The following is a 25145-nucleotide window of genomic DNA, read 5'->3' on the forward strand; positions in this document are numbered from 1 at the left end:
CTTAAGGTTTGCATCTTTCCCTTGCCCTTTGCTATTCTGTGTGACCTTCAGGGAGTTCCTTCTCTACTGAATAAAGCCAATGCGGCCTGAAGCTCATCAGGTTACCTATATTAAATAATATGAGCCCCAAAAAGTGCTTAACCCAGTGCCTATTATATCACAACACTTAGAAATTGTATCTACCATTTTGGTGTGTGTTAAGTGCAGCCCGACATCAACACCACCCCTGAATGCATTGATTGCTCTAAGCTTCTATCCTCACGTGTTTGAGATGCACTGACGCTACCTGATAGCATGTCCATGTACCTGCTGTGATTACATAAATTCCTTAATCCCTGCCTTCATTGATTTTTCCGTTTAATTTATTATCCTCCAAATCCTTCTCAGGCCAGCTGTCACTTGATATTAGATGTTGATTGGAGAGAAAGCGGTTACTCCAGATAAACTGGTATTTGCCTGAGATAAACAATTAAGGCCTGCTGTAGTGATTGATGACTCGTCTGGGTTTGAGTCTGGTCAAGCACACAGGGTTCTGAGATAAGATGGTAGCACACCAGATCCAATCTCATTCTGCCTCTGGTTAAGCAGCAGAAAGGGGGGAAGGTCTAGAGTTGATGGAGAAATGTGATGCACCTTGTTGGAAGAGGAGGAGGTAATGGAGCCATGGTCTCTTAACAGCCATTGATGTCAAGGTCCCACCCACGAAGAGCATTGCTGTGAGCCTACAGGACACAACAAGGGACCATGCAACTCTGCTTTCTCCCCCGAAGTCACTACAATAAACGTCACACTCTTTAATACCAACCTAAGAAAAGTGTTAATTACAAAAAAAAATGAATAATTATTTCAAAAAAACTGCATAATTATTTAGCACACTTCTTCACATAACTCAAGTTGTTTATAAAAAGGCTTTAAAAAAATACCAAACAATATTTTACTCTAATAAAACCCAAGTGTTTCACTACTAACTTTGAACTCACTGGTCTGATTTGGCCTAGCAGTCTCTAGAATAAATCAATGCTAGATGTCACCACAGATTCTACAGACTCTTTTATCAAAACCCAAACCAATTTAGCATGTTTAGATTTCCCACCTCAGGAATGGCATATCTACATCTTTTTTCATTAACCATTTTGAGGTTGGCGATCCTCATCCTGCTGGCACAAACTGTATTTCGGAAGAGCAGGTTGGAGAAGAAGACAGAGAGAAGATAATGAGATCAAAAGCCCCATTCTTAATCCAGAGCGCCATCCTATCAGGATGTGTGGAACAATGGCTATCACTCAGCTTCCAAATACCTTCATTCTCCCCTGGGGAGAAGTGGTGGAGATGGGGTAAGAAACCTACTGTGTGACAGTAGGGAAATCTCTTGAGTGTATGAGAGTTGGGGGAAGGGTGTCAAAATGGAAGTGGGAGATAAGAAAAATAATTCTGAGGATGGGGGTCCACATCACACCCTTCCTTGTCAACGAGGCCTGGGTGATCCGAAGCTGTTCCCCTCTCCCACTGGATACCTGTTTACCCCTCCTCCCCAGCCTCCAACACTGTCTCACCTCAGGTAGAATTCTGCTGTTCCCCCTAACCACCTGTCATCTCCAATTAACACAGGCTTTCCCCTCTGATTAGAACACTCTTGTTCCTTCTTGTCACCTGGTAAGGTGTTGCTGATCCTTCCAAGCTTAGATCAGGCATCTCTTCCTTCCCTGGTCCTACCAATTAAGCGGCATTATGCACCTTTCACATGTGATTCTCGGGCCAAGGATGCATCCTCTATCTCAGCATCTATTGTAAATGAATTAGTTAATAAATTGGTTACAAGACATGGAAATCAGCTTGAGGCCATGTGAGCCAGCATCCAATGTGGTGAGACTAGAATCCGGGCAGGCATGCAATCAGGCCTCGGGAAAGGGCTCGAGCCAGAGATTGAAAGTCAATAGGAGTCTTTCTCCCTTGGGGTTTGGCTAGCTTCTGCATATCTTCTTCCTTCCTGTCAATTTCTACAAACCAGCTTTCTCTGCACTCTAGTCATATGACAGACCACAGCCCTAGCCACACGCCAAAAACTTAATGTCTCTGAATAGTAATTTCAAATTTCTGCCATAATCGTATTGACTCTAATTAAATTGGGTATCCAACAGAGGGCCCATTTTAGAAAAGAGAGCAATGGCTATGGGATGAGCTGTAACCCTAAAGATACACAGGACCACACTATTTATCAATGCCTTCTTGCTGTCTGTATCCCTGATGATTAGTAAGATTTGCAAAGTAAGTCCATTTACAACGTCTATCTTAGTCACCACTGCATCTTCATGAGATTGTGCCATACATATTAAAAATACCTGACTTGTGATATAAAAGAAACACCTGTACAATTCCCTCCATGCTAATTGCTTTCCTTTTCCTATGTCCGAAACTCATTTCAGTACCCGCCCCCGCCACATACACACACTAGCTCTGTCATTACTACCTACTTCAGATAGTGATCTATATTTCTTGTGTTTTTTAACATCTATAAAACCTTCCCTTATTTTCCACAAACACTCTCAGGGACTTTGTACTTTATATATCTCTCTACCTGAAATAGCAATAGGAATTACAAATTATGTATATCTTATTATGTTGCAGGCATAGTGATAGGCGTGTCACTACTTTGTGTTTAATCTTATAACACTCAATAGTTTCCCCAGTTAAAGCTTGAATAACTTGTTCAAGGTCACACTAATAAATAATCTTAGTCTAAATCTCAAACTTGATCTATTTCTACTTCCTAATCTTTCCATTCATGCAACTTACTAAGCTAAAAGCTTCTCAAATCTAGTAATCATTGCTAAATTTATTTCCATTTCTCCAGAATCTAGCATATTTTACATATCATATAAGAATATGAAACATGTTCAGCTCATAGTTTTTGAGGAATGAATAAATTAATGAATGAGTGAGTACATGTACTCTACTGGTGGGGGGGAGTGCCTTCACCATGGGTAAAGGTTTTCCCTAGCCTAACAACTTAATAGTCTTTATGTGTCAACACAATAATTAGCTCAGTTGAAAACAGTTATGCTAGTGGCTCTATAAAGTTGACATGGTTGGAAGGCTAGCTTTGATCAAATAAAAACCACTCGCTAAAAAAAAATACAAAATCTGTATACAATATAAAACAAAAAAAATTAAAAAAAACCCAGCAGCTATTTAAGGCTTTGGAAAACAACCAAGGTATCTAGGACTTTAAGAGCAGAGATATAAAAGAAAATGGACTCTCAAAGAAAAGAGTTTAAAATAGTATGTAGTTTCCATACTTTCAACATTTGATGAATTCAAAGATTTTGGAAGCCAGAGACCAACAAATTAAGACAAATGCAGCTAATAAGAGGGTAAACAGAATAAGCATAACACAGTGGACTTTTAGAGCAGTCAAGCTACTCAGTGGTGGGTCCATGTCATTGTACATGATCCAAACCCACAGAATGCACAACATCAAGAGTGCACCCTGGTGTAACTGTGAACTTGGAGTGACAATGAGGTGTCAGTTGTAACAAATGTGCCACGCTAGTGCAGCTTCATAGTGAGGGAAGATGGTTTTTTGTGGTGGGACATGGAGTGTGTGGAAACTCTCGTACTTTCCACTCAATTTTGCTATGAACCCACAACTGCCCTAAAAAAGCCAACTTTATTAAAAATAATAACTTTTAAAAACTAAGAAGAGCTTTTAATTGTCCCACAGAGCTGGGGAGAAATAAATTAGCATTCAGGATCTGCCAAGAAGAAGGAACGCCAGTTGACATTTCAGGTTTTAAGCTGAGAGTTTTGAAAAACAACATCCTCAGAGTCAGGGAAAACTGAAAATAGATGATTCCTCACAAAACCTGAACGTCAGTCTCAAAATATCTCAATACCTAATGGGGTCAAGATGATCTACATAATGCTAACTTTCTTCAAAAAATAAAATGAACCATATCTGGCTGAAGGAAATTGTCCAAGCCTCTAAAGAGTTTTCACATATGATGTCCAGCATTCAATTAAAAAGTACAAATTATTCAAGGAAGTAAGGCCAAAAGACTTAGGTTCAAGAGAAAAATCAGACAATAAAATGTCATGCACTAAAAATTCAAACACTACAGTTATGAACCTGAAACCTTAAAATAACTATGATTCATATATTTCAGAAAGTACAGTAAAAGTACAAAAAATAGATGACATAATAGATATTTTTATTAGAGAAGTAGAGTAGAATCATTTTTTTTAAAAAATCAAAGTTAACACTGAAACTGAAATATGCAACAACTGAAATCAAGGACTCAGAAAATGAATTATTAATAGCAGATTAGACAAAAGAGGAAAACAGTGGCAGAAATTAGTGAACTGGAAAATGGTTTTGTACAAAATATCTAGACTGAAACATAGAAAGATTTAGTGGAAACATCAAAAAGAATTTGAGACATATAAACCATGGAAAGAATACTGTTGATAGTATATGTGCCGTGAAATCTCAAGAGAAGAGGAAAGAGAAATTGGGCATATGCTATATTTAGAGATATTGACAAAATATTTTTAAATTGACAAAAGTCATATCAAGCTATGGATTTAAGAAATAGTAAAACTAAATGTTACAAGTAAAAACTTCTAGAAGAAAACATTGGCAACTACCTTGATGACTTTTAGAAAGACAAAGATTTCATAAGCTGTCAAAAAAAAGGAGAGTTAATGCAAAAGTTATATGGTGGCTGAGGAAAATTCTGCAATATTAAACAGTTTGTTTTAAATATGTGTGCATGTGTGCACGCATACACACATGTGTGCATATACACACATTCCACAGTTCTTTACATTGACGACTAATTGGATGTTGAATACCAAAATTGCAAATACTTGTAATGTTATAAAATATCAACTAAGGTTTAATTAGATATTAATAGCAAAAATGTTAATAACATAATAAAGATGTAATCAATAAAACCCAAACTGAGGAAAATTCTATAGGACAATCAAGGTGTTTCTTTCAACTAACAAAATGAAAAGAAGAGAGACGGACAGAGAGACAGAGCTAGAGAGACAGAGAGAATGAGAGAAACAGAAACAGAGAAAAAAAATCTAAAGATTAAGAAACTTAAAAGACATTTCAACAAATTTCAATGTGGGACCTTTATTTGGATTTTGATTCAAACTATTAAAAATATGTGTAATATATGAAATAACTAGAATATTAAACATTTGCTAATTATTTACTGATACTGAGGAATTAATATTTGAGAATAAATTATAAGTGTAATTAGGTAAAAATTTTCTTATCTTTGGAAACATTATTGACATTTAAAATCAAATTATATAACAGGTATGATTTACTTTAAAATAATGGTGGGGGAGAGATGGAAAGGTGAGATGGAGTAAGATTGACCATAAACTGACCAATTACCACTGCTAGATAATAGGTATGAGCGGAGTCATTATACTGGTCCGCCTACATTTTGTCTGAAGTTCTCCATAACCAAAAGTTCTTTTTTCAAAAAGAAGGAAAGACTTTTAAATAAAAGCTTTCAATTCTGTTTAACTTAATTTTATTTAGAATTTTTATATTTAAGAATAACAAGGTTCCCTTTCCCTTTTAATCTTAGTAGATAACTTTGAATAATTTAGAGAAAAAATGAACTGTCTTGACAATTAAATAATTTTAATGATGGAAAATGTCACATTTACTTGGACGTACATTATTGGTGAAAATTTTTCCAAGTTTTATAAGCTTTGAGTAGATATACATGTTCTTTTTAATCCTTGAGATACCCGAAAATGAGTAGAAATTGAAAGCATGATAGAAATGGAAAATACAATAAGGGAACTCAGAAAAGAATAAAATATTGAAAAAAAATAGAGAAATTTTCCATAAAAGTGTTGCTTAAGTTTTTGAAAATTAATAACAACAAAAAGAAGTGGATTTGTGTGAAACATTAACACACGTGAATGTCATGAAGGGGATATTATTCATTTGATGTAATTACCAAAACAATGAAAATGAGGAAAACATGTAGGGTCATCAAGGCTCCGATTTGAACAGAACCAATAAAATCCCTTTTATTACACAAAGATTCAGTTACTAAAGAGGATGCTGAGAATGTGTGGGTGCCTCAGGTTCACTCTCGCTCTGGCCCTGGGTTGGGAAGTGTTGGGAAAGGACGGTAGCCAGGAGATACGCAAAGTCCTCTACCATTAAGTGGTCTATAGTCCCATGTAGAAAAACATTACCCTGGCCCTGGCCAGTTGGCTCAGTGGTATGTTGGCCCAGAGTGTGGAAGTCCTGGGTTCAATTCCCGACCAGGGCACACAGGAAAAGTGCCCATCTCCTTTCTCTCTATCTCTCTCTTCCCCTCCAGTAGCCAAGGCTCCATTGGAGCCAAGTTGACCCAGATGCTGAGGACAGCTCCATGGTCTCTGCCTCAGGCACTAGAATGGCTCCAGTTGCAGCAGAGTAACACCCGAAATGGGCTGAGCATCGCCCCCTGGTGGGCATGCCAGGTGGATCCCAGTCAGGTCAATGCCGGTATCTTATCTGTCTGCCTCCCCGCTTCTAACTTCAGAAAAATAAAAAAAGAAAAGAAAAAGAAAAACAATTACAAAATAATAAAAATAATAATAATAATAATAATAATAATAAATAGTATAAGTTCAAAACATTATATTTTGTATCACAAGACTTCAAAGAAGAAAATTATAAAGCTCTAATCATATTAAAAATTAGAACAGGCTTGTGGGAGGAGGTTGGACTTGTCTGAGCTTTGGTGGAAGGAAGAATTCTATTCGATGGAATGGAGAAGAAAGGTCATTTCAGACTCAAGAATTCCCAAAAGTATAGATGTAAGAAGGAGGGATCCAAACAGTATATGGTGACTCTGATTAATGGAGACAGGCCTCAATCAATTTTCTACCAGGAGTGCAAATTTAAACTAGACCCGCCTGGCCCTGCTACGTGCCTTGTCCAGGAGCTGAAACACTATAGCTGCAGCATGGGGACGGGAGGAAATGAAATGAAGGCCCGTAAACCCTGCAGCGTAGAGCAGGGGCGCAGAGTCAGGGAACTGAGCAGACTTTTATTCTGAGACTGGACCGCAAAGGTGACTTAGGTAGACCCCCGTGTCAGAGTTCTGTGTGCATGTGTGCGGGCCCTGAGTGATCATTAACTTTTGAGGGGGAAAAAAAAAGCATGACGTGGTCCTGCAAGTAAAAACGATTAAGGTATTTTTGTAGCTATTTCTGTGTGTATAAAAACAGCGGGATTTTTTTAGAATGGGCTGATACTCTTTATCCCAGTCCTCCCTGAAGGGAATTAAAGAGCTGAGACCTGTAAGCATTTATTGGTCTGACGGGATCAGAGCACAGTGCCAGAAAGGGGCACACACATTCCTGGCGACTCATTTGAGTCTCTATCGAAATGCAAAACGCTAGGCTAATTTTTTTTTGAAACCGCCTTTCTGCTAGGCCGTTTAAGAGTTAAGGGATTACAAGAGTAAGTTATTGATCTCCCATTTCCAAGGCTGACAAAGAATTTCATATTACCGAAACCAGACATTGCCTTTAAAGCCGCAGGTTTTAACCAGAAGGGAGAAGCCAGGGGGGTTTTGTTTGCTTTGTGAAAATTTGAAAGCTGTGTGACATTCTTGGGAATGTTACCAGTGCACTTTTCCGTGCTGTCTTGAAAAGGGGGGGAGGGGATTAGATATTACCTTGGACAGAGTGTGCAAAATGGAATGGCCCAAAGCTCATTGAAGGGTGGCCTTGCTTTTAAAAATCAAGAGGTATGATTTACTGTGTGCTTAGAGAAAAACATCATTTTTGGTCAGAACAATTCCAGGAGAAAGATGAAGTACTTATAGATGAGATAGCTCCAGTGCTATGTCGATGAAACCAAACTAAATAAATATTTTACAGCCGTTTTGACAGAAGTTTTTGATTAAAGGAGTTATAGTAGAGGTCACCTGCCACTAATGAAGATGGGATTCCTGGATTACACAAAGCAACTAGGTTTTAAAATAAATATGCCAAACTTATACATCTCCATGCATATTGCGTCCCCCCACCACAAGGATTACTTGAGGAAGCTATACGTGGAAATAAGATTGCAGCGATTTCTTAAAAGAGCTTCCAACTCTTCCTCTCAAGCCTTCAGGGATGGCTGTTTATAGTTCGGACTTTGTTCAAATATAAAAGAACTTTAACACATGAAAACAGATTTTCATTTTTGAAAAACTAACCCAAGGTCCATTGAAAACAAATCAGGAAACTGAGAGGTGATTAAGCTGAGTAACACTGTTTTTTATTTAAAAATAAATTGTAAGTTGAATATAAAGAGCAGCTTAGACACTGGATCTGGTGACAATTCCCAAGAGGAATACTAATTCATTAAAATAAGTGTAATGGCTCCCAAGTACTGGGGGGCGGGGGTACCATGTTATAGACCTACCATATTTAAACATGCTAATGTTTCTACAGCCATTCTAAAATGCCAATATGTATCAAAATATAAAATGCGTATACCCTTTGGCCTGGCAATTGCACTTCATGGACATCCTGAGGACAACTGGACAAGTATGCAAAAATACTCATGTAAAACTATTCATTATTGCATTGGTGAAATTTTTAAAATAAACTCAATAGTCGTCACTTAGGAATCTGTTCAATAAAATACACTATAGCTGCAGTAGAAAGCATGAAGTCGTTGAAAAGGTGATGTCGAGTTGTGAGGGCGCGTGTGACGTCATGTCAACTACGATGAACGCTGTGTCGGGAAGGGTTCTGAGACTGCGTGTCATCTCGCAGAAGAAAGCTGTTATCGATCCATGGGTGACGCCTGGCATGACAGCAGGTTAAAGGAAGCAGCCGGGCAGCGCCCAAGTCCTTGCCATCCCTGATGTAGCTAGCAGCCAGGGTTAGGACACGTCGTTTATTAGAAGGAATTCACCAGGGAGAACTAGTTAGAGAAGAGCTGGAAAAGCTATAAGAGGAGACAGAGAAAGTGGACAGCCCGAAAACTTACAAGTACAGGAAGCCACCGCCATCCATAGAGCGAAAGGACAATTGGAGAGGTGCTGCCGCCCAGACAGTCATGCCAAGAGTTGCGGGGCTCAGGCCACCAGAGGAGATCAGTCACCGATGCGAGGCAACCCCTGCTGCAGAGCAGAGCCGGTTTCTTGGCTTGGAGCCTGCGCAGTCTCACTGAACGCCGCACACAGAAGGGCCCCGGGCACACTGGGTTTGGTGCTCGGCTGTCATCTTAACATTTTAAATAATTTTTGAAGAAGAGGCCGGCATTTCTATTTTGCACTGAATCTCACAAATTATGCTGCCTTTATTTTCTTTGTCAGAGACTCCACCCAAAGCAGAGAGAGGTCAAGATTGATACCCAGGCTGCCCCGGCTTCCTGCCCTCGTTAGCTCACTGCCTGCCACTGGCCTTAGATGGACGTCCATCTTAGAGAAAGGAAGTGTGGTTTGCGGAGACTGGTCCTGAGGAACAGGCATGGCAGGAGAATGGTGGGGAAGAAACCTGAGGGTTTAGGAAAATAGCCGGTGCATCCAACATAGGTAAATACGTATGTGTTACCATGGATTTAAAAAGGTATGGGTGGCCTGACCTGTGGTGGCGCAGTGGATAAAGCATTGGTCTAGAATGCTGAGGTCGCTGGTTCGAAACCTTGGGCTTGCCCAAAGCACATATGGGAGTTGATGCTTCCTGCCTGCTCTCTCTGCTGCCCCCCTTCGTTCTCTCTCTCTCTCTCTCTCTCTCTCTCTCTCTCTCTCTCAAAAATAAATAAATAAATAAAATCTAAAAGAAAAGGTAAAAACATGAAACCCATGTGTGATCCTGTTTAAATGTAAATACATGTATTTACATGCATTTTTAACAGACAGAAGGGACAAACACCAAGGTGTTTAAAATAGTGGTAGAGCCTGACCTGTGGTGGCACAGTGGATAAAGCATCAACCTGGAATGCTGAGGTCGCTGGTTCAAAACCTTGGACTTGCCTGGTCAAGGCACATATGGGAGTTGATGCTTCCTGTTCCTCCCTCCCTTCTCTCTCTCTTCTCTCTCTCTCTCTCTCTCTCACCCATCTCTCTCTAAATATGAATAAATAAAATCTGAGAAAATTAAAAATAATAATAATAAAATAGTGGTAGATGAGTAAGATCATGCCTGTCCTCTATACCTTTTGATTAACAGTTTTTTCTGAAATTTCATGTATGTGTGAATGCATATATTCCCATATATATTGATAATTTGTGTATACCTATATATGTATTTGTATGTCCTATATATGGTATTATAATAAATAAAGTAGCTTTATTTTGTCAATCTACCAAGAGGACCTGTGAGAAGAATGAGTGATCTTGTCTTTTTACAAGTAAGGAGAAGCTAGAACATAAATTTAGCTACTAACTGATATTATCAGATACAGTGAGGAAGCAGAGCAGGATGAGAACTGAGGAAACAGACCATGAAGTGGGTGACTGGGAGGCCGCTGGGACAATTTTAGTAGATCAGCGAAGGCCGAAGTTCGGTTTGATGAATAAATGCACGTGGCTAATGGAGGGAACGCTCTCAAACAAAAGCAGGAGGAGGAACAAAGGGCTGGCATTTGGAAGGGAATCGTGAAAGACAGAGAGAGAGGGGCACACCATTCTACCTGGCAGCTAGGGCTGATGGCACCCAACTGTCAGGCCCAGAGTCCCTTCTGGGGTGGTCCTCAGGAGTTCCAATATTTCTCTACCAGAGGAGCAGTTCCTGATATGTTTATTTTCTTCACAAGCCCTGTGAAGAATGGTGGTTGCTTAGAAAGCCTCACATGCAAAGTTGATGTGGCTGTAGCCTCAGCCAGCATTGCACCTCCCAGCATCCTTTGCTTCTGTGCCTACTTAGGTTACACGGGTTACAGTTTAGGGTTTTTTTGTTTTGTTTTGTTTTAATTAAATTTAGGACACTTGCAAATATTCTGATTTCCCATTGGCTTGTGCATACCCAGTAGGAAAATAGAGTAGAACTTCAATTTTAAGATTGTCTAAGTATTACCATACAAAGTAGATGATTTACATATTATTATTATTATTATTATTATTATTTGTATTTTTCTGAAGCTGGAAACAGGGAGAGACAGTCAGACAGACTCCCGCATGTGCCCGACCGGGATTCACCCGGCACGCCCCCAGGGGGCGATGCTCTGCCCCTCCTGGGCGTCGCTCTGCCGTGACCAGAGCCACTCTAGCGCCTGGGGCAGAGGCCAAGGAGCCATCCCCAGCGCCCGGGCCATCCCTACTCCAATGGAGCCTTGGCTGCGGGAGGGGAAGAGAGAGACAGAGAGGAAGGAGAGGGGGAGGGGTGGAGAAGCAAACGGGCGCTTCTCCTATGTGCCCTGGCCGGGAATCGAACCCAGGTCCCCTGCACGCCAGGCCGACGCTCTACCGCTGAGCCAACCGGCCAGGGCCCCCATATGATTATTTTTTAAAGGAAAGCTACAAATACTTTAATGCTGAATCAATGTCCATTTAAAAAGTTAATCAAGGCTTAAAGTGACTCCCTTAAGGAATCATTTCTCAAGATACTGAGCTTGAAGTCAGTCGCTCTCAACTTATTTAAAAGTGATTGAAATTTTGTACAGGTATTTGACTATGCCATGGTTGTATAATGATTTTAAAACCCATTTGAGGGACAATTACTCTTTCTCTTTCTGTCATTTCCTCAAAAAGTGCGTTGGGGACCCTGACCAGAGAGCTCGGTTGGGTGAATCATTGCGCAGAAACACAGAGGTTGCCAGTTCGTTCCCTGGTCAACAGATGCTCCTGTCTTTCTCCAGCTCTCTCCCTTTCTCTCTCTAAAAATAAATATAAAAAAAAACACTAAAAAATTATTCAAAAAATGCTCTGGGAAATGTGACCCTGATAGGAAGCAAATGATGATCTATGCTAAACACTGTTAGAGCAATCTTAAAATGAGTGGCTTATGTTGAATGTTTTTCTCTCTTAGCAAAGAAGCTGAGGACCTAGGGAGGAAAACCGTTCAAAGGTCTCTGTGCTTTAATCCATCCAACGGAAAATTCTGCCACTCAGCAGGGAAATACTGAGGAGATGGGGTCGGACAGTGTACGGCTGCCGCAGTTAATTTTACACAGTCAATTCCAGAAATACTATCCTAATCTATGTTTACTCATTCTTCTCATTCAGGATCATTAACCCCAGTCTCCTCCTTCATGTCCATGTGCATGTCGTCCCACTGGATAGAGCCCAGCTTTTTCCTTAATCACCATGCCTCCCATATAAACCTGGCTCCCTCCCAGAAGAGGGAGACTCCGTTTACCCACCCTTATCACCTGCCTACAGTCGGCTTGGCTGCAGGAGACAGTGCGACAGAAAACCATGCATGTGACACTGTCCCTGAAAGATATCAGTGGAGTTTCACATTATCATCCTGATTGAAAAGGGGGAAAAAAAAGGAAGATGCATGAAAAGGTGTCAGATTCATTTTCTTTTGTAGGAGAGGTTAAATGGTTAGTTAATTTGCATCTCTGCCTTCCCACAGTCGTTTGACACCTGTCTGATAGAATAAATTATCCACCATGCAAAATAAACAGTTTGCCTATTTGGGCTTTAGTGAATAAAATCTTTGGAAGTGTTTATCTTTCTAAATGATTTCCAAATAATAAACATCAGGTTCTTCCTGCAGTCATTGTCAACACCAATTCCAGTTTGTTCCGTGAACCAGCGAGTGCCTTCTCGGGCGCCAGGTTCTTTGAGAGGGTCAGGACAAACAGACTCTCAAGTGACTCGCCTGGCAGCAGTGTAAAGCAGAGGTATGGGTTGGAGAGGTCGCCACAGAAGAAGCTGGAATATAAAGGAAGACGCTACTATTAATGACATGTCCAGAGAAGACTTGGTATAAAGGTCTTCTGAGTCTTGAGTGAATCTCTAAACTGTAGGTTCAACATCAACGGACAGAAATAGGAAGAGAAAGGTAAGACTGGTCCTAGGTTGGGTAAAGGGAATTGATGGGAAGATAGTGGAGAAAAGACGCTGGATCCGGGTTGTATAAGACTTGCAATGATAGAAAACGTGTTTTGAATTCCAACTCTTTAGGCAGAAGAGTCCAGAACATTCTTATACATGGAGACTTTGTCTGCTGGTAGCTGATTTTGAGAAAGAAAACTCTAAGAAGAATGCGGCGCACGGATTGCAGGAGAGGATGCTGGGAGTCAGAGGGACCAGTGGGGGGCTCCGGTTGTGACAGAGAAGGGGAGGGTGTGGGGAAAGGCAGCAGGAGTCAGGATGGAGAAGCAGGAGCCCAGAGGAGATGGGAGGGAGGAAGGTTCTCCAGAGCGTGGTGATCACCTGAGGTAACACAAGTAAAGGAAGAGAAAGCAAAGATGATGCTAAGATTTTGATGATGATTTTGTTATGGTCCCATTGACAGAATTGGATAGGAGGAAGAAGGATTTTAAAATAGGAGAAAATTTGGCCCTGGCCGGTTGGCTCAGCGGTAGAGTGTCGGCCTGGCTTGCGGGGGACCCGGGTTCGATTCCCGGCCAGGGCACATAGGAGAAGCACCCATTTGCTTCTCCACCCCCACCCCCTCCTTCCTCTCTGTCTCTCTCTTCCCATCCCACAGCCAAGGCTCCTTTGGAGCAAAGATGGCCCGAGCGCTGGGGATGGCTCCTTGGCCTCTGCCCCAGGCGCTAGAGTGGCTCTGGTCACAGCAGAGCAACGCCCCGAAGGGGCAGAGCATTGCCCCCTGGTGGGCAGTGCGTTGCCCCTGGTGGGCGCGCCGGGTGGATCCCAGTCGGGCGCATGCGGGAGTCTGTCTGACTGTCTCTCCCCGTTTCCAGCTTCAGAAAAAAAAAAAAAAAGGAGAAAATGGCCTGACCTGTGGTGGCACAGTGGGATAAAGCATTTACCTGGAACACTGAGGTTGCCGGTTCGAAACCTTGGGCTTGCCTGGTCAAGGCACATATGGGAGTTGATGCTTCCTGCTCCTCCCCTTCTCTCTCTCTCCCTCTCTTTCTCTCTCACTCCTCTCTGTCTAAACATCAATAAATAAAATTTTAAAAAATCAATCAATAAAATAAAATAGGAGAAAATGTGCAGGATTTTTTATTTCTCTTGTTTTTTGGTTTTGGTTTTGTTTTTGTTTTTTTTAATGAAGGCAAGTATTAATGGACGTACAAATGGAAGTTACCAATCAAATTGGTAATAGGTCATTGGAGCAATAAAGAAAGAATGGAACACGGACGTAGATTGTGGATTCATCAACATAAAGGTATTAGTTAAAAAGCCAAAAAGAATTAAATCTCCAAAATGTCCTAACACCGATTAACATGAAACACTTACCTTTATAGAATGGGAGAGAAATAAGGCCAGGAAAGGAATATGCTGAGGCCCTGGCCAGTAGGCTCTGTGGTAGAGCATCAGCCCGGCGTGTAGATGTCCTAGGTTCAGTTCTGGGTCAGGGCACACGAGAGAAGTGCCCATCTGCTTCTCTACTCCTTTCCCCCTCTCTCTCCTCCTTTCCTCCTGCAGCTATGACTTGATTGGAGTGAGTTGGCCCTGGGCACTGAGGATGTCTCCATGGCCTTTGCCTCAGGTGCCAAGAAAAGCTCAGTTGAGCAACAGAGCAATGGCCCCAATGAGCAGAGCACTTTCCCCTGGTGGGCTTGCTGGGTGGATCCCGGCCAGGGCGCATGCGGGAGTCTGTCTCTCTGCCTCCCCTCCTCTGACTAAATAAAAAAAGAAAAGAATACCCTGGAAATTAAACACACACGGAGAGAAAAATGTAGTAACCTGAAAACTGAAGGAAGATTTATTTATTTATTTATTTGCCAGTGTGTATGGGCTTCTGATACCATGGGCAGGTGAGAAAGCAGAGGCAATCCATATAGAAATTCATTTTCAGAAGTTTAGCCATGAAAGAAAGAAGAAGGATGGTCAGTAGCTGGAAAGTATGAGGGAAGATATTTTTGAAATAGCTGAAGAATTCCATAAAGATGTCACTGAAGGTGCAAAAGAGAGAAGCAAGAAGCCAGGATATATTCTGGAATGTTCTTGCATGAGGCCAAGTCAGACACTATCATGGGGGTCATCAAAGTTGGTCAGCTTGCGAGGAAGTCATTGGAAGTACAGTAAACAAAAAACTTGAGCTAAATTTCTACAACAGAGAAGCAAAGGAGAGCAAGGACTTTGCAAAGCTCTGGAACATTTGCTGGAGAACTAACAAGACACCAAAAGTATGCAAAGGGATAAAAACAAAAAACAACAACAAACAAGCCTCTGAGTGATTATCCGTGCTTGGAAAAGTAGGAAAATAAAAAAAGGAGGCTTGAAGGGAAGAGCCCTGGCCTGAGTGTGTGGGAAAGTGGAGCCCGTCAGCATTACAAAAGGCTTGTTCCAGCCCTAAGGGGGAAGTGTGATAGGAAGTCAGATGAATAACAGGCTTTCTGAGCAGCACTGAGGGTGCAGCTGAGATTAGAGAGCATTGATTTGTGGTGTGTCCATTTATATATAAAAATTATACCATGTACATGAGTATTGGCTATCCAGCCAAGAGCTAATGCACACATATAATATTTTATCTCCAGTAATGGTACTTAAATTTTTTTAGTAAACTCCACGAGTCAAACACAATTTTAACTTGACCTCCCTTCTGATGCTGGTGCATTTACTGAACACTGCCTCGTTGCCTTTTACTCACTCAGCGTTTTTTTGTTAGTTTTTAAAAACAAAAAGGAATTGATTTGTTTTTCTCCGCGGTTCTGAAATCATCGCCCCCTCTTAAGATGCAGTTAGGAGGAAAGGGGGGAAAAAGAGTTTCCATCTTGAACATGCTTATAATTCTGACAAGGATAATAATTGTTCAGATACACAGCCTTGGGTGGAAAGTGACCAGTGTTATCTGAGCGAGTGGCGCGCACGGTACCAGTGGGAGCACGTTGGCTCTAAGCATTGGGAAGCACCTTCATTTGTCCTGGTTCAGTGACACTTGTCAGACACCTACCTACCTCTGAGCCCCCTTCCCTCCTGTTAGATTTGCCCACAATCACCTAGAGGAGTAGCAAGCACAGAGAGGCGAGGAGCAGATGGCAACTTGGAAAGCTTTTCTTCCCTGGGGGTGGGAGTGGGAGATAAGTTACAAAGAAGAGATTCTGCTCTTACCTAAGTTAATTGAATAGGTGGATTATGACCTACTACTGTGCCTAAGACCAATCAGTTGCTGGCAGGGCCTGTTATTTGGGAGAAGGAGGAAGTTTTCCTGAATATTTTCCATTTCTATAACTCTCTTTGTAGATGGCTTATGAGCATTTACCAGTGAACCTTCACTGCATACCCAAATTGACTAGCGTTCCTCTGTACTGATGGCCCTTTAGAGAAGGATCATTGATCCCAGGACCAAGTTGCTTGTTTCTAGGCTATTGATACGAAACACCGAGGGTCCGACTGAGGAGTTCGTGGGAGAGTCAACGGTAAGAAAATTGGTTATGGGTTCTGCATTTTAAGTCCTTATAACCCCAGCAACCACAAAGGTAGTGCCAGCCTTCAGCTCCAGCCTCGCTGCTCATTTCTCATTCAACAGCTCCTCCAGGCAGTTAATGGCAGAAGATATTCATTCCTCTGGTCTCACATGGGGCCATGAAACCACACAGCGTTAAATCACAAAACCTATAGATGGCAGACAAGGAGGGGCTCCCAATCTGAGACCTAATTGGGGCCAGAATTCAAAGCTGGCAAAGCAACACCCTTTATCCTCTTTTCTCTTCATTCCACCCCAGGCTCTGCCCTGTGGTTCCTAATTTCTGAACAGTAATTATTATTGGTATGCTTTTATTGGTATTGTCATTATGAAATGAAGCAGTTCCCAACCTTGTGTGCAATGCTTAGCGCCTTAGAGTTGATGCCTCATTTGATTCCCAAGCACCTTGTAAATGTATGTATGTATCAGTCTACAAATGCATTTCGAAAGTACTGCCAAGGCATCATGTTCATCTACACAAAAACTAGGACTGTGTCGTCAAACTTCCTGCCCTTTTCCCACTAACTTGGTGTTTCAAACAATGACATGACTTTGGCTTTCAGGCAGGAGCTCCTGACAAATGGCCCTAGAAAATGATAAAGAAAAAAAATGTGTGTTATTCTTTTCAACCCATTCTGTTCTTTTAGACCAGCAGTTCTCAACCTATGGGTCGCGATGGCTTTAGGCGACCCCTGTGTTTTGGTCATTCGACCCCCGCCAGGGTCGTGACCCACAGGTTGAGAACCACTGTTTTAGACACATCCTAACTTCTTTTTTGCCTTTTCCTCTTTATGATGCCAACAGAACAGCGAATCCCTGACCTGTCTACACATCTCCCTTGTTACTGGCCAACAGTAGGTATCCAGGGTATCATCTGTTTTGAATAACCAATCAGCAATTCATTTTCCATTTTACATAAGAGCCTTTTAATTATTCAGTATGCATAAAAATGACTTAAAAGCTATCAGACTCGTTGGCAGGTACAGATGCCTCTTCAACCCGTCACAACCCCAGTCCTCAGCTGCACTCTGAGAGTCAGATTCCGTGCTAGTCTTAATTGAGCCACAATAATTATGGCTGAAAGGTGGGGGCAGACCACAAAACTGATACTTTATCATTTCTGATATCAATATATTTCCACATGTTTAAAAAAAATGCCTGTTTAAGTGACAAATTGTTGTGACTTTTGATCTGAGAACTGTGCAAAGGAGAAATCCACTGCATTGGAAGCTGAGGTACTAGACGAAGTGCTAGGACCAGAGCTTACTGTCAGTGCAGTCGGGTAGGAGACAAAAAAAGGAAGCCCATTCTAGAGGTACCCTCCCTCCCCCTTAAAGGGGTCCTCAGAGGATGCAGGTGGATGCGAATTCATTATCCTAATAGTAACAGGACAGCAAGAAGTAGACATTTATCTCACTCCAGAGCCCATACTTTTAACCAGTATTTTATAATGCCTACCCCTTCTGCATCCCCCTCTCCTCCGTGAAAGAGTAATTATTGGTAAAGAGCTCATTATATACTGCTTTGAAAAGTTTCAATGATTAAGGGCAGCCAAAATGTGTCCCCCAGTGGTGTCTAAACCTATACATTGCAGTGTGCTATAAATATAGACAGGTCTGGCCCTGCCCTATGCTGGTGGTCAGGCGTCCGCTCAGCCTCTTCTCACTGGTTACGCATCTGTAACCAAAGGATAATGGGGGCCATGTCGAATTGTTGTTTCAAGGAATCCTTGAAATAAATTTTCAGTCAGCTGCACATTTCTATACCAGTATTAGGTACTCTTTATTATCACAGTGATTCCTCCAGTGTTAATACTGTCCTCTCTCTAGTGATTCTTCTTAAAATGCACACTTTATTATAAAGAATAAATTTCATGCCAGTATTCCAAAGTAATGCAGGAGACACTCAACAATCTGTGGTATATATATATTACCCTGCGGTGAGATAGCGGCGGCAGCGTGGTGTGAGGCAGAGTGAACTAAATTAAGAAATGGAAGACTGGGATTGGGATTGGGCTCTGCTCCTCTAACCCAGCTTCAATTTTCTCATCTATCAAATAGAAAAGATGATACTCTTCTGTGCTGTGAGGGTCAACTGAGAGTTTTTTAATGCAAGTGTTTTATAAAGTTGGACACTACATAAATACATCTTATTGCTATCAGTCTTCTTGTGATACTGGAATCTATGCTCTCGGGAAAAAAGGAAATAAGAAAGCATGAACAGTTTGCTTTGATCATTCTCATTAGCATCTGATTGAAAGAAGTAACATATTTTCCATTAATGTACCCGTTTATTTTTTTTCTGTTCTTTTGTAGTGAAGAGTGAAAGTTGTAGGATAAATCATAGGTGAGCCATTTGTCTTGCCAAAATGTTTCATAGGATAAAGATATTTGAAAACAATAAGATCAGAAGGTTCATTTTCCATTCCTGACTGTAAAAAAGAAACTTATCTTTCCTACAGAGTACAGAAAAAGGGGATCAGTGAAATATTGTCTTCCATTTTAACCTGGACATTGATTGTATCACCACCAGACCTGCAACACACCCAAACACGTGTCATTAAAAACAAAAACAGCAAAGATATAAAACCCCCAAATCAACTTCAGCTATGAGAAATGACATTTTCTGTTCAAGGACATATTGATGGCTTTGTCATCATAGAGCTGGAACTGGGACTCCCTCGTACCTCCCAACTCTCTCTCTCCAGTAAGTTTCTCATTAAAGCTCATTACTCCTGATCCAGTGCTGACTATAGTACTCTGTTTCTTGAAAATGGTGGAAACCATGTGATACAAAACTCTTTGCTGGTAAAGAAAGTCATTAATTTTAGCCCAAAAGTAGGCTATTTTTTTTATTGTTGTTATTTGCCTGTAGAACCATAAAGAACATAAGCAAATTTTATTTCAAAGGATTTTCTCTTTTAACATCAAGACTCTGTCATCAAAAGCAAATGCTGGGAAGGGGTTGGAAACCAAACATATTTATACAAGAGACACTTATCCAAGGGAATGGGTCGCAGGGCAATTAGCATGCCTTGAATAATGTTATTCCTGAAATGTCAATCAGTCATTACAGTATTTGCTTCTCTCGTGGTATTCTCAAAATGGATTATTGTCCCTGAATTTTTAATAACAATTTAGTGGTTCAAAATACTGACAGTGATGTATGACGACAGTTTTAAAAAGTGCTCTGCCTTTGTGTATTGCATAAACAGAATACAACTGTATCTTTCTCGCCAGTGTCGGAATCATTCTTGACAAAGATAATGTTGAAGCCATCTGCCAAGAGAAGGTCAAAATCATATATTGAAAATAAATCATGACAAACATAGAATTGGCTAAAGGTTAGGAATTTAAAGGACAAACATATTTGAAAGCACAAATCACCCTTCATTGAGTAATAATTTAAACAAGCCCACCTCTGGACTCCTGAATAGCTGACTTACTAGCTATAGATATTTCTGGAAATATTGCACTGTTGAATGCAGCAACAAATGGAAAATAGGACTGGTAAGGATGTTAGAAACCTTTAGCTTCATTAAAGATTTCCTTATTCTGTATAGTGCCTAAAGACGAGCTGATAACCTGTTCCTTGTCCCTAAAGGAGTCCAATAAATAAATGAGTTGATTCCAGCCCCAGCCAATTGGCTCAGGGGTAGAGAGTTGCCCTGGCATGTGGAAGTCCCAGGTTCAATTCCCAGCCAGGACACACAAGAGAAGCTCTCATCTGCTTCTCTACACTTCCCTCTCTCCTTTCTATCTCTCTTTTCCCCTCCCGCAGCCAAGACTTCATTGGAGCAAAGTTGTCCTGGGCACTGAGGATGGCTCCATAGCCTCCACCTCAGGTGCTAGAATGGCTCTCTTAGCAACAGAGCAAATGGGCAGAGCATCATTCCCTGGTAGGCATGCTGGGTGGATCCCAGTTGGGACCATGTGGGAGTCTGTCTCTCTACCTCCCTGCTTCTAACTTTAAAAATAAATAAATAAATAAATAAATAATAAGTTGATTCCAGAAATGTCATTCCAGTGACATCCTGGGAATTGTTGGGTAAATTGGTCATAGTCTTGTGGGTAGTGGGCAGGACAAGAAGAGATGTTACCTAAGCAATGGCTTCAGTCCATGGAGTCCTGGAGGCTGTGCAGGAATCTCGAATCTCAGTGACTGGATCATCACCTTGCTGTCCCAGCCATTCATTCAGGGGGTCGCAGCAGCCTGCAATTACCGGCTCATGCAAAGCCAGCATCATGAGTAAGTGAGCTTTGTTTGCCTGTTCATAGACAAAGGGAGACCTCAGGAACCCTATTCACAGGGAAACAAGTATTGTATGAACACAGTGGAGCTGTGCCTAAGTCAAGACCAAATGGAAAGTCAGAGCATTCTTCCCTTTGCTTTCTACAGCTTTTCTGATGAAATTAGTACTTATAAAGCCAATGTTCCCAGAAGAAAGTGCTACAAAAAGTTCTTTAAAGTAATAGTAGAATACAGAAAAAGAAAACAAACCCTTATGCACTCCAGTCCTTGACCTGTCATTCTTACAGTCCTAACGAGACACAGCCTGGAACGATAATGTTTAAATACAGCCTCACTGTTAAAGTGTAAACTTGCTGAAGATAGGATGGCACATCACGCCCGGAGCATCAGCATATTCACCGGCTCATCATGCTCAAAGCATCTCATTCCATTGCACTTGAGATGTGCTCAAAATACATTTGCTCATCTGTTGCTTGTAAGCTACATGAAGATAGGAACTTGTTCTTTATTAGAACCTGTTCTTTATTAGAACCCATTGCCAATGCAAGGCCAAGTATGGCATAGGTGCTTTCTAAAGATTTTACTGAATAAATACATGAATAAATGCCAAGTTGATTTCCAAGCCACCTTCCTTCAGCCCACCCCAAATAATTCCTCTTTATTGAATTCAGTAGGCTCACTAAATTTAACCTATTTTCACAAAATCCTTTGTGTTAAGGCTCCTCCACCACATATACAGTACATCTTCATGGTGGAGGAAACACTCTCATTCCTGAGTGGGGATAATTTCTCTCCATTCCTTCTTTAAAGAAATTTTATTGAATTTATTGGGGTGACATTGTTTAATAAAATTATACGGGTTTCGTGTGCACAATTCTATAATACGTCCTCTGTATATTGCATTGTGTGTTCACTGTCCCAAGTCAAGTCTCCCTCCATCACTATCTGTCCATTTCATATTTTAAAATCTTAATCCAAGCCAATGATTGCTTATTTTAAATAAATAAAAGACAGATGTTTACCATAAGAAGGATTCTCTTCACCCATATTCTATCCTCTTCTATGGAGCTACGTTTATATACACTGAATAGACAAAACAATATTCTAGTAAGGCATAATTTAACTATAATTTGTCCATAATAAAAAATGCAGTTATTGAGGGGGGGGGGTTATTAGATTCTTCTTTATTTAAAGTTTCACCCAGAAAACATGCAATAAATACCCTATTAGACAGTCTGATGTTCATGTCTGTCAATTCTCTGATCAATGTATTTTACAAGAGTTTTAACCTAAGACAAAGCACAGTCAACAATTCTATAGATAATTTAGTTACCCATGGTACCATAGTCTCTCAGAGGACCCACGGGGGTCCAAAATGACACAAGAGTGGCTGGTGGATCTCCCCTCCCGGATTCCTTACACTTTGGGCAGTCAGACTGGTTCATCAAGGTTTGCAGATATGGAAGATCTATAGACAAGGGTCTCTTTCCACGTGGTCACCATGGTTTCCTCGGCAGCCCATTCCAACTGAGACAGCGAGGAAGGTTCTTCCTACTTCGTGGTATCATCTGCCAGAACCCAAGCCCTGCGATGCTCCTTGGGAACCATGAGTATCTATCCATAGAGAGACTAAAGAGCAGCATCCTCTTTCTCCCGGCATAACTGAAGACTTTTGCTCTTACCTCTGAGCCTCTCAAGGGTCACAAGCATGTCTAGGCAAAATCATCTGAGCAGAGAGAAAGATTTTGATGTTTTCCCCAAAGCATGATTATTCACAAAGGATTCATAATGAGGCCAGTTTTTATTTGCGTTTCTAATTGGGCAAGGGGTTCTCCTGTCCACTGCACACCAATGTCTCCCTCTGCCCCAGCGCTTGTGCTTATTGGGCTGAGCGTGCAGACTAAGCAAAGGTGTTGAGAAACAATCATTCCTCTAAGTGACCTTTGAATTTTCTGCCTTTTGATTATGAAATTGAAGCTCAGCACTCGCCGCTGCTTTTTAAGGGTGTGTGTGTGTGTGTGTGTGTGTGTGTGTGTGTGTGTGTGTGTGTCTGACAATTAATTCTAGTGAACTAAGACCATGACCTTTACATGTTTGCATAATGCTGATCACACTGACTATTAACTGGATGTCCATAATCAATCAAGTTTTAAAAACCATAAATTCTCTTCTAGTCAGCAATACTTTCTTCTTAAGATTTCAGCCTATGACAGACACAGCGTCTGGGGATGATAAACTGTGGGTGAATCCGTCTCTGGAATATCGCTATGTCGGGGTTGACTCACAGTACTTGCCAAGTTAGATGGTGCGGGAGAGAGAATGGAAGCAAGTTGTACATTATCCTAATAGATTAAGAAAATATAATCCCATTTGGATCATTTCCTGGGCCTCCATCCAAACCATGAGATAGCTTCGCTAATCATTAAAATGCACAGGGAGAGGGTGGGCTTCTTTTTTCTCATAACTACATTGCATTTCTAAAGGGCACTGTATTCATTTCTTTATGAGTGTAATCTAATCTGAAAAATAATTGATTCACAGGATGATTGTTCCATAAACAAACTTGCCATTGCTTTAAACCGGACTAGCAACCCTCATCCCATTTCAGGTTTTTAGTTTATAGATGTCTACTAATGAGTAATTATTTTCAGGAAATATCTTTTAAGTACTTTCAATTGCTTTTTTACTACTTCAGCAAATTTTGGTCACCCTGTAGTCAGGGTCAAGTCCATAAAGACAAGGGCCACTAAGAGTAACTAAGGTTTAGAAAAACTAGAAATGCAACTTAAAGTCAAATGAACACTTTATACAGGCTCCAGGTCAATAGAAGATAAACTGATTACCCATTAACATGACATTAATTTATCATGTGTCCCCATTAAATGATAATAACAATATGGGGGTGATTCACCAGGATGCCCTTTGGGTTACTACATTATTTTCATTTTTTTATTTATGTGCCAACCAGTCCTAGGGTCAATGACAAATGGATTTATTGGTTATGTTAACAATATGATAGGGTGATTGTTACAATTACAGCTCACAATCAGAAATCTATGCTCCTCAGCCAAAATAATTCTTAATAAGTAAATTTTGGTTGCTGTTTAAGTTTCTAGTTATCTTTCCTCTTTATTTTGCATAAGACAGTTATATTCAGTGAATATCAATCTCGGCTACTAGCTTTCTTCAACTATCCCAAAAGCTGGGCTAATCATAAAATTATGTTGTTTAATTGTGTTTATGAATTTATTATCCTGAATAAATGGTTATTATTTTAATATATAAATGAAGAATCATTTTATATCATTGTTTCAAATTAAAAGGTTTCTCCTGTTTAAATGTATTTTTTAAAAGTACATTCTAAATTAGTTTGATTGTCAACAATGAAAGGAGTTCTAGACATAGAAATAGAGCAAGATTTAAGTTTAAGAAGATATTGTAGGTATCAGGAACTGTGTCATCTGAATTGTTTTATTTCATTTTCAGAACAACCCATGAACTCATTAATATTATCCCTACTTTATGGATGACAAAAAGAATGAGGCTCTGAACGTTAAGAGAGCATGTCTGAAGTCACGCAGCTTATGTGGCACTCAGGGCCATCAGATGCCACAGCTACGTGTGAGTCTGCGGTGTGATGCTGCAGGGTCTCTCCAATGAAACAGCTAAAAACGCTGCCCAGGGCAGTGGCCAAAGCACCTTCCCTCACAGAGATCGGGCTGCTCAGAAGCTGGCTCTCTTATTCCTGCCTATTGTCTGTTAAACATGCCTGCAAACCCCTGGAGGGTCTGGACTTATACTTCTTTGTCTATTCTAAAGCACCCACTACAGGCACTCCATAGATGTTTGTATATATATTAGTCAGACAGCTGCCTAATAGAAGTGATAGAAATTATTCAACTGAAGTTAATCACACACACACACACACACACACACACACACACACACAGGGACTGAAAAATGCAGGGGTAAGTCTGACTGCAGGCCCAAATGATACAATCTCTCTCATCATTCCTGAGACAGATGCTCTCCACGCGGTGGGCATTATGGCCACCAGCAGAGCAGGAGTCACAATCCTGAAGCACAGCCTCTCTGACTGCAGGTGACATCCCCGCTGACAGCTCCGGCCGGGAGACCCCGGGCGGGCTTGAATGTCCGTGACTTGAGCCCTGTGCCTAGCCCTGAACTGGTCCCTTTGCCCGGGAGAAATATTTTGTCAGCTCCGCTGCTGCAGTGCAGGCTGTTGACGCCGAGGTTCCCCTGAGAACATTAGAATCAGTTGCATAAATGAGGACTAATTTCCAGAAGGGAGAAATATAAAACAATAAAATTCTTTTTAAATTTTTACCCAATAAATTTAATTTAAA

Source organism: Saccopteryx leptura, chromosome 7 (assembly GCF_036850995.1).
Source record: "Saccopteryx leptura isolate mSacLep1 chromosome 7, mSacLep1_pri_phased_curated, whole genome shotgun sequence".
NCBI lineage: Eukaryota > Metazoa > Chordata > Mammalia > Chiroptera > Emballonuridae > Saccopteryx > Saccopteryx leptura.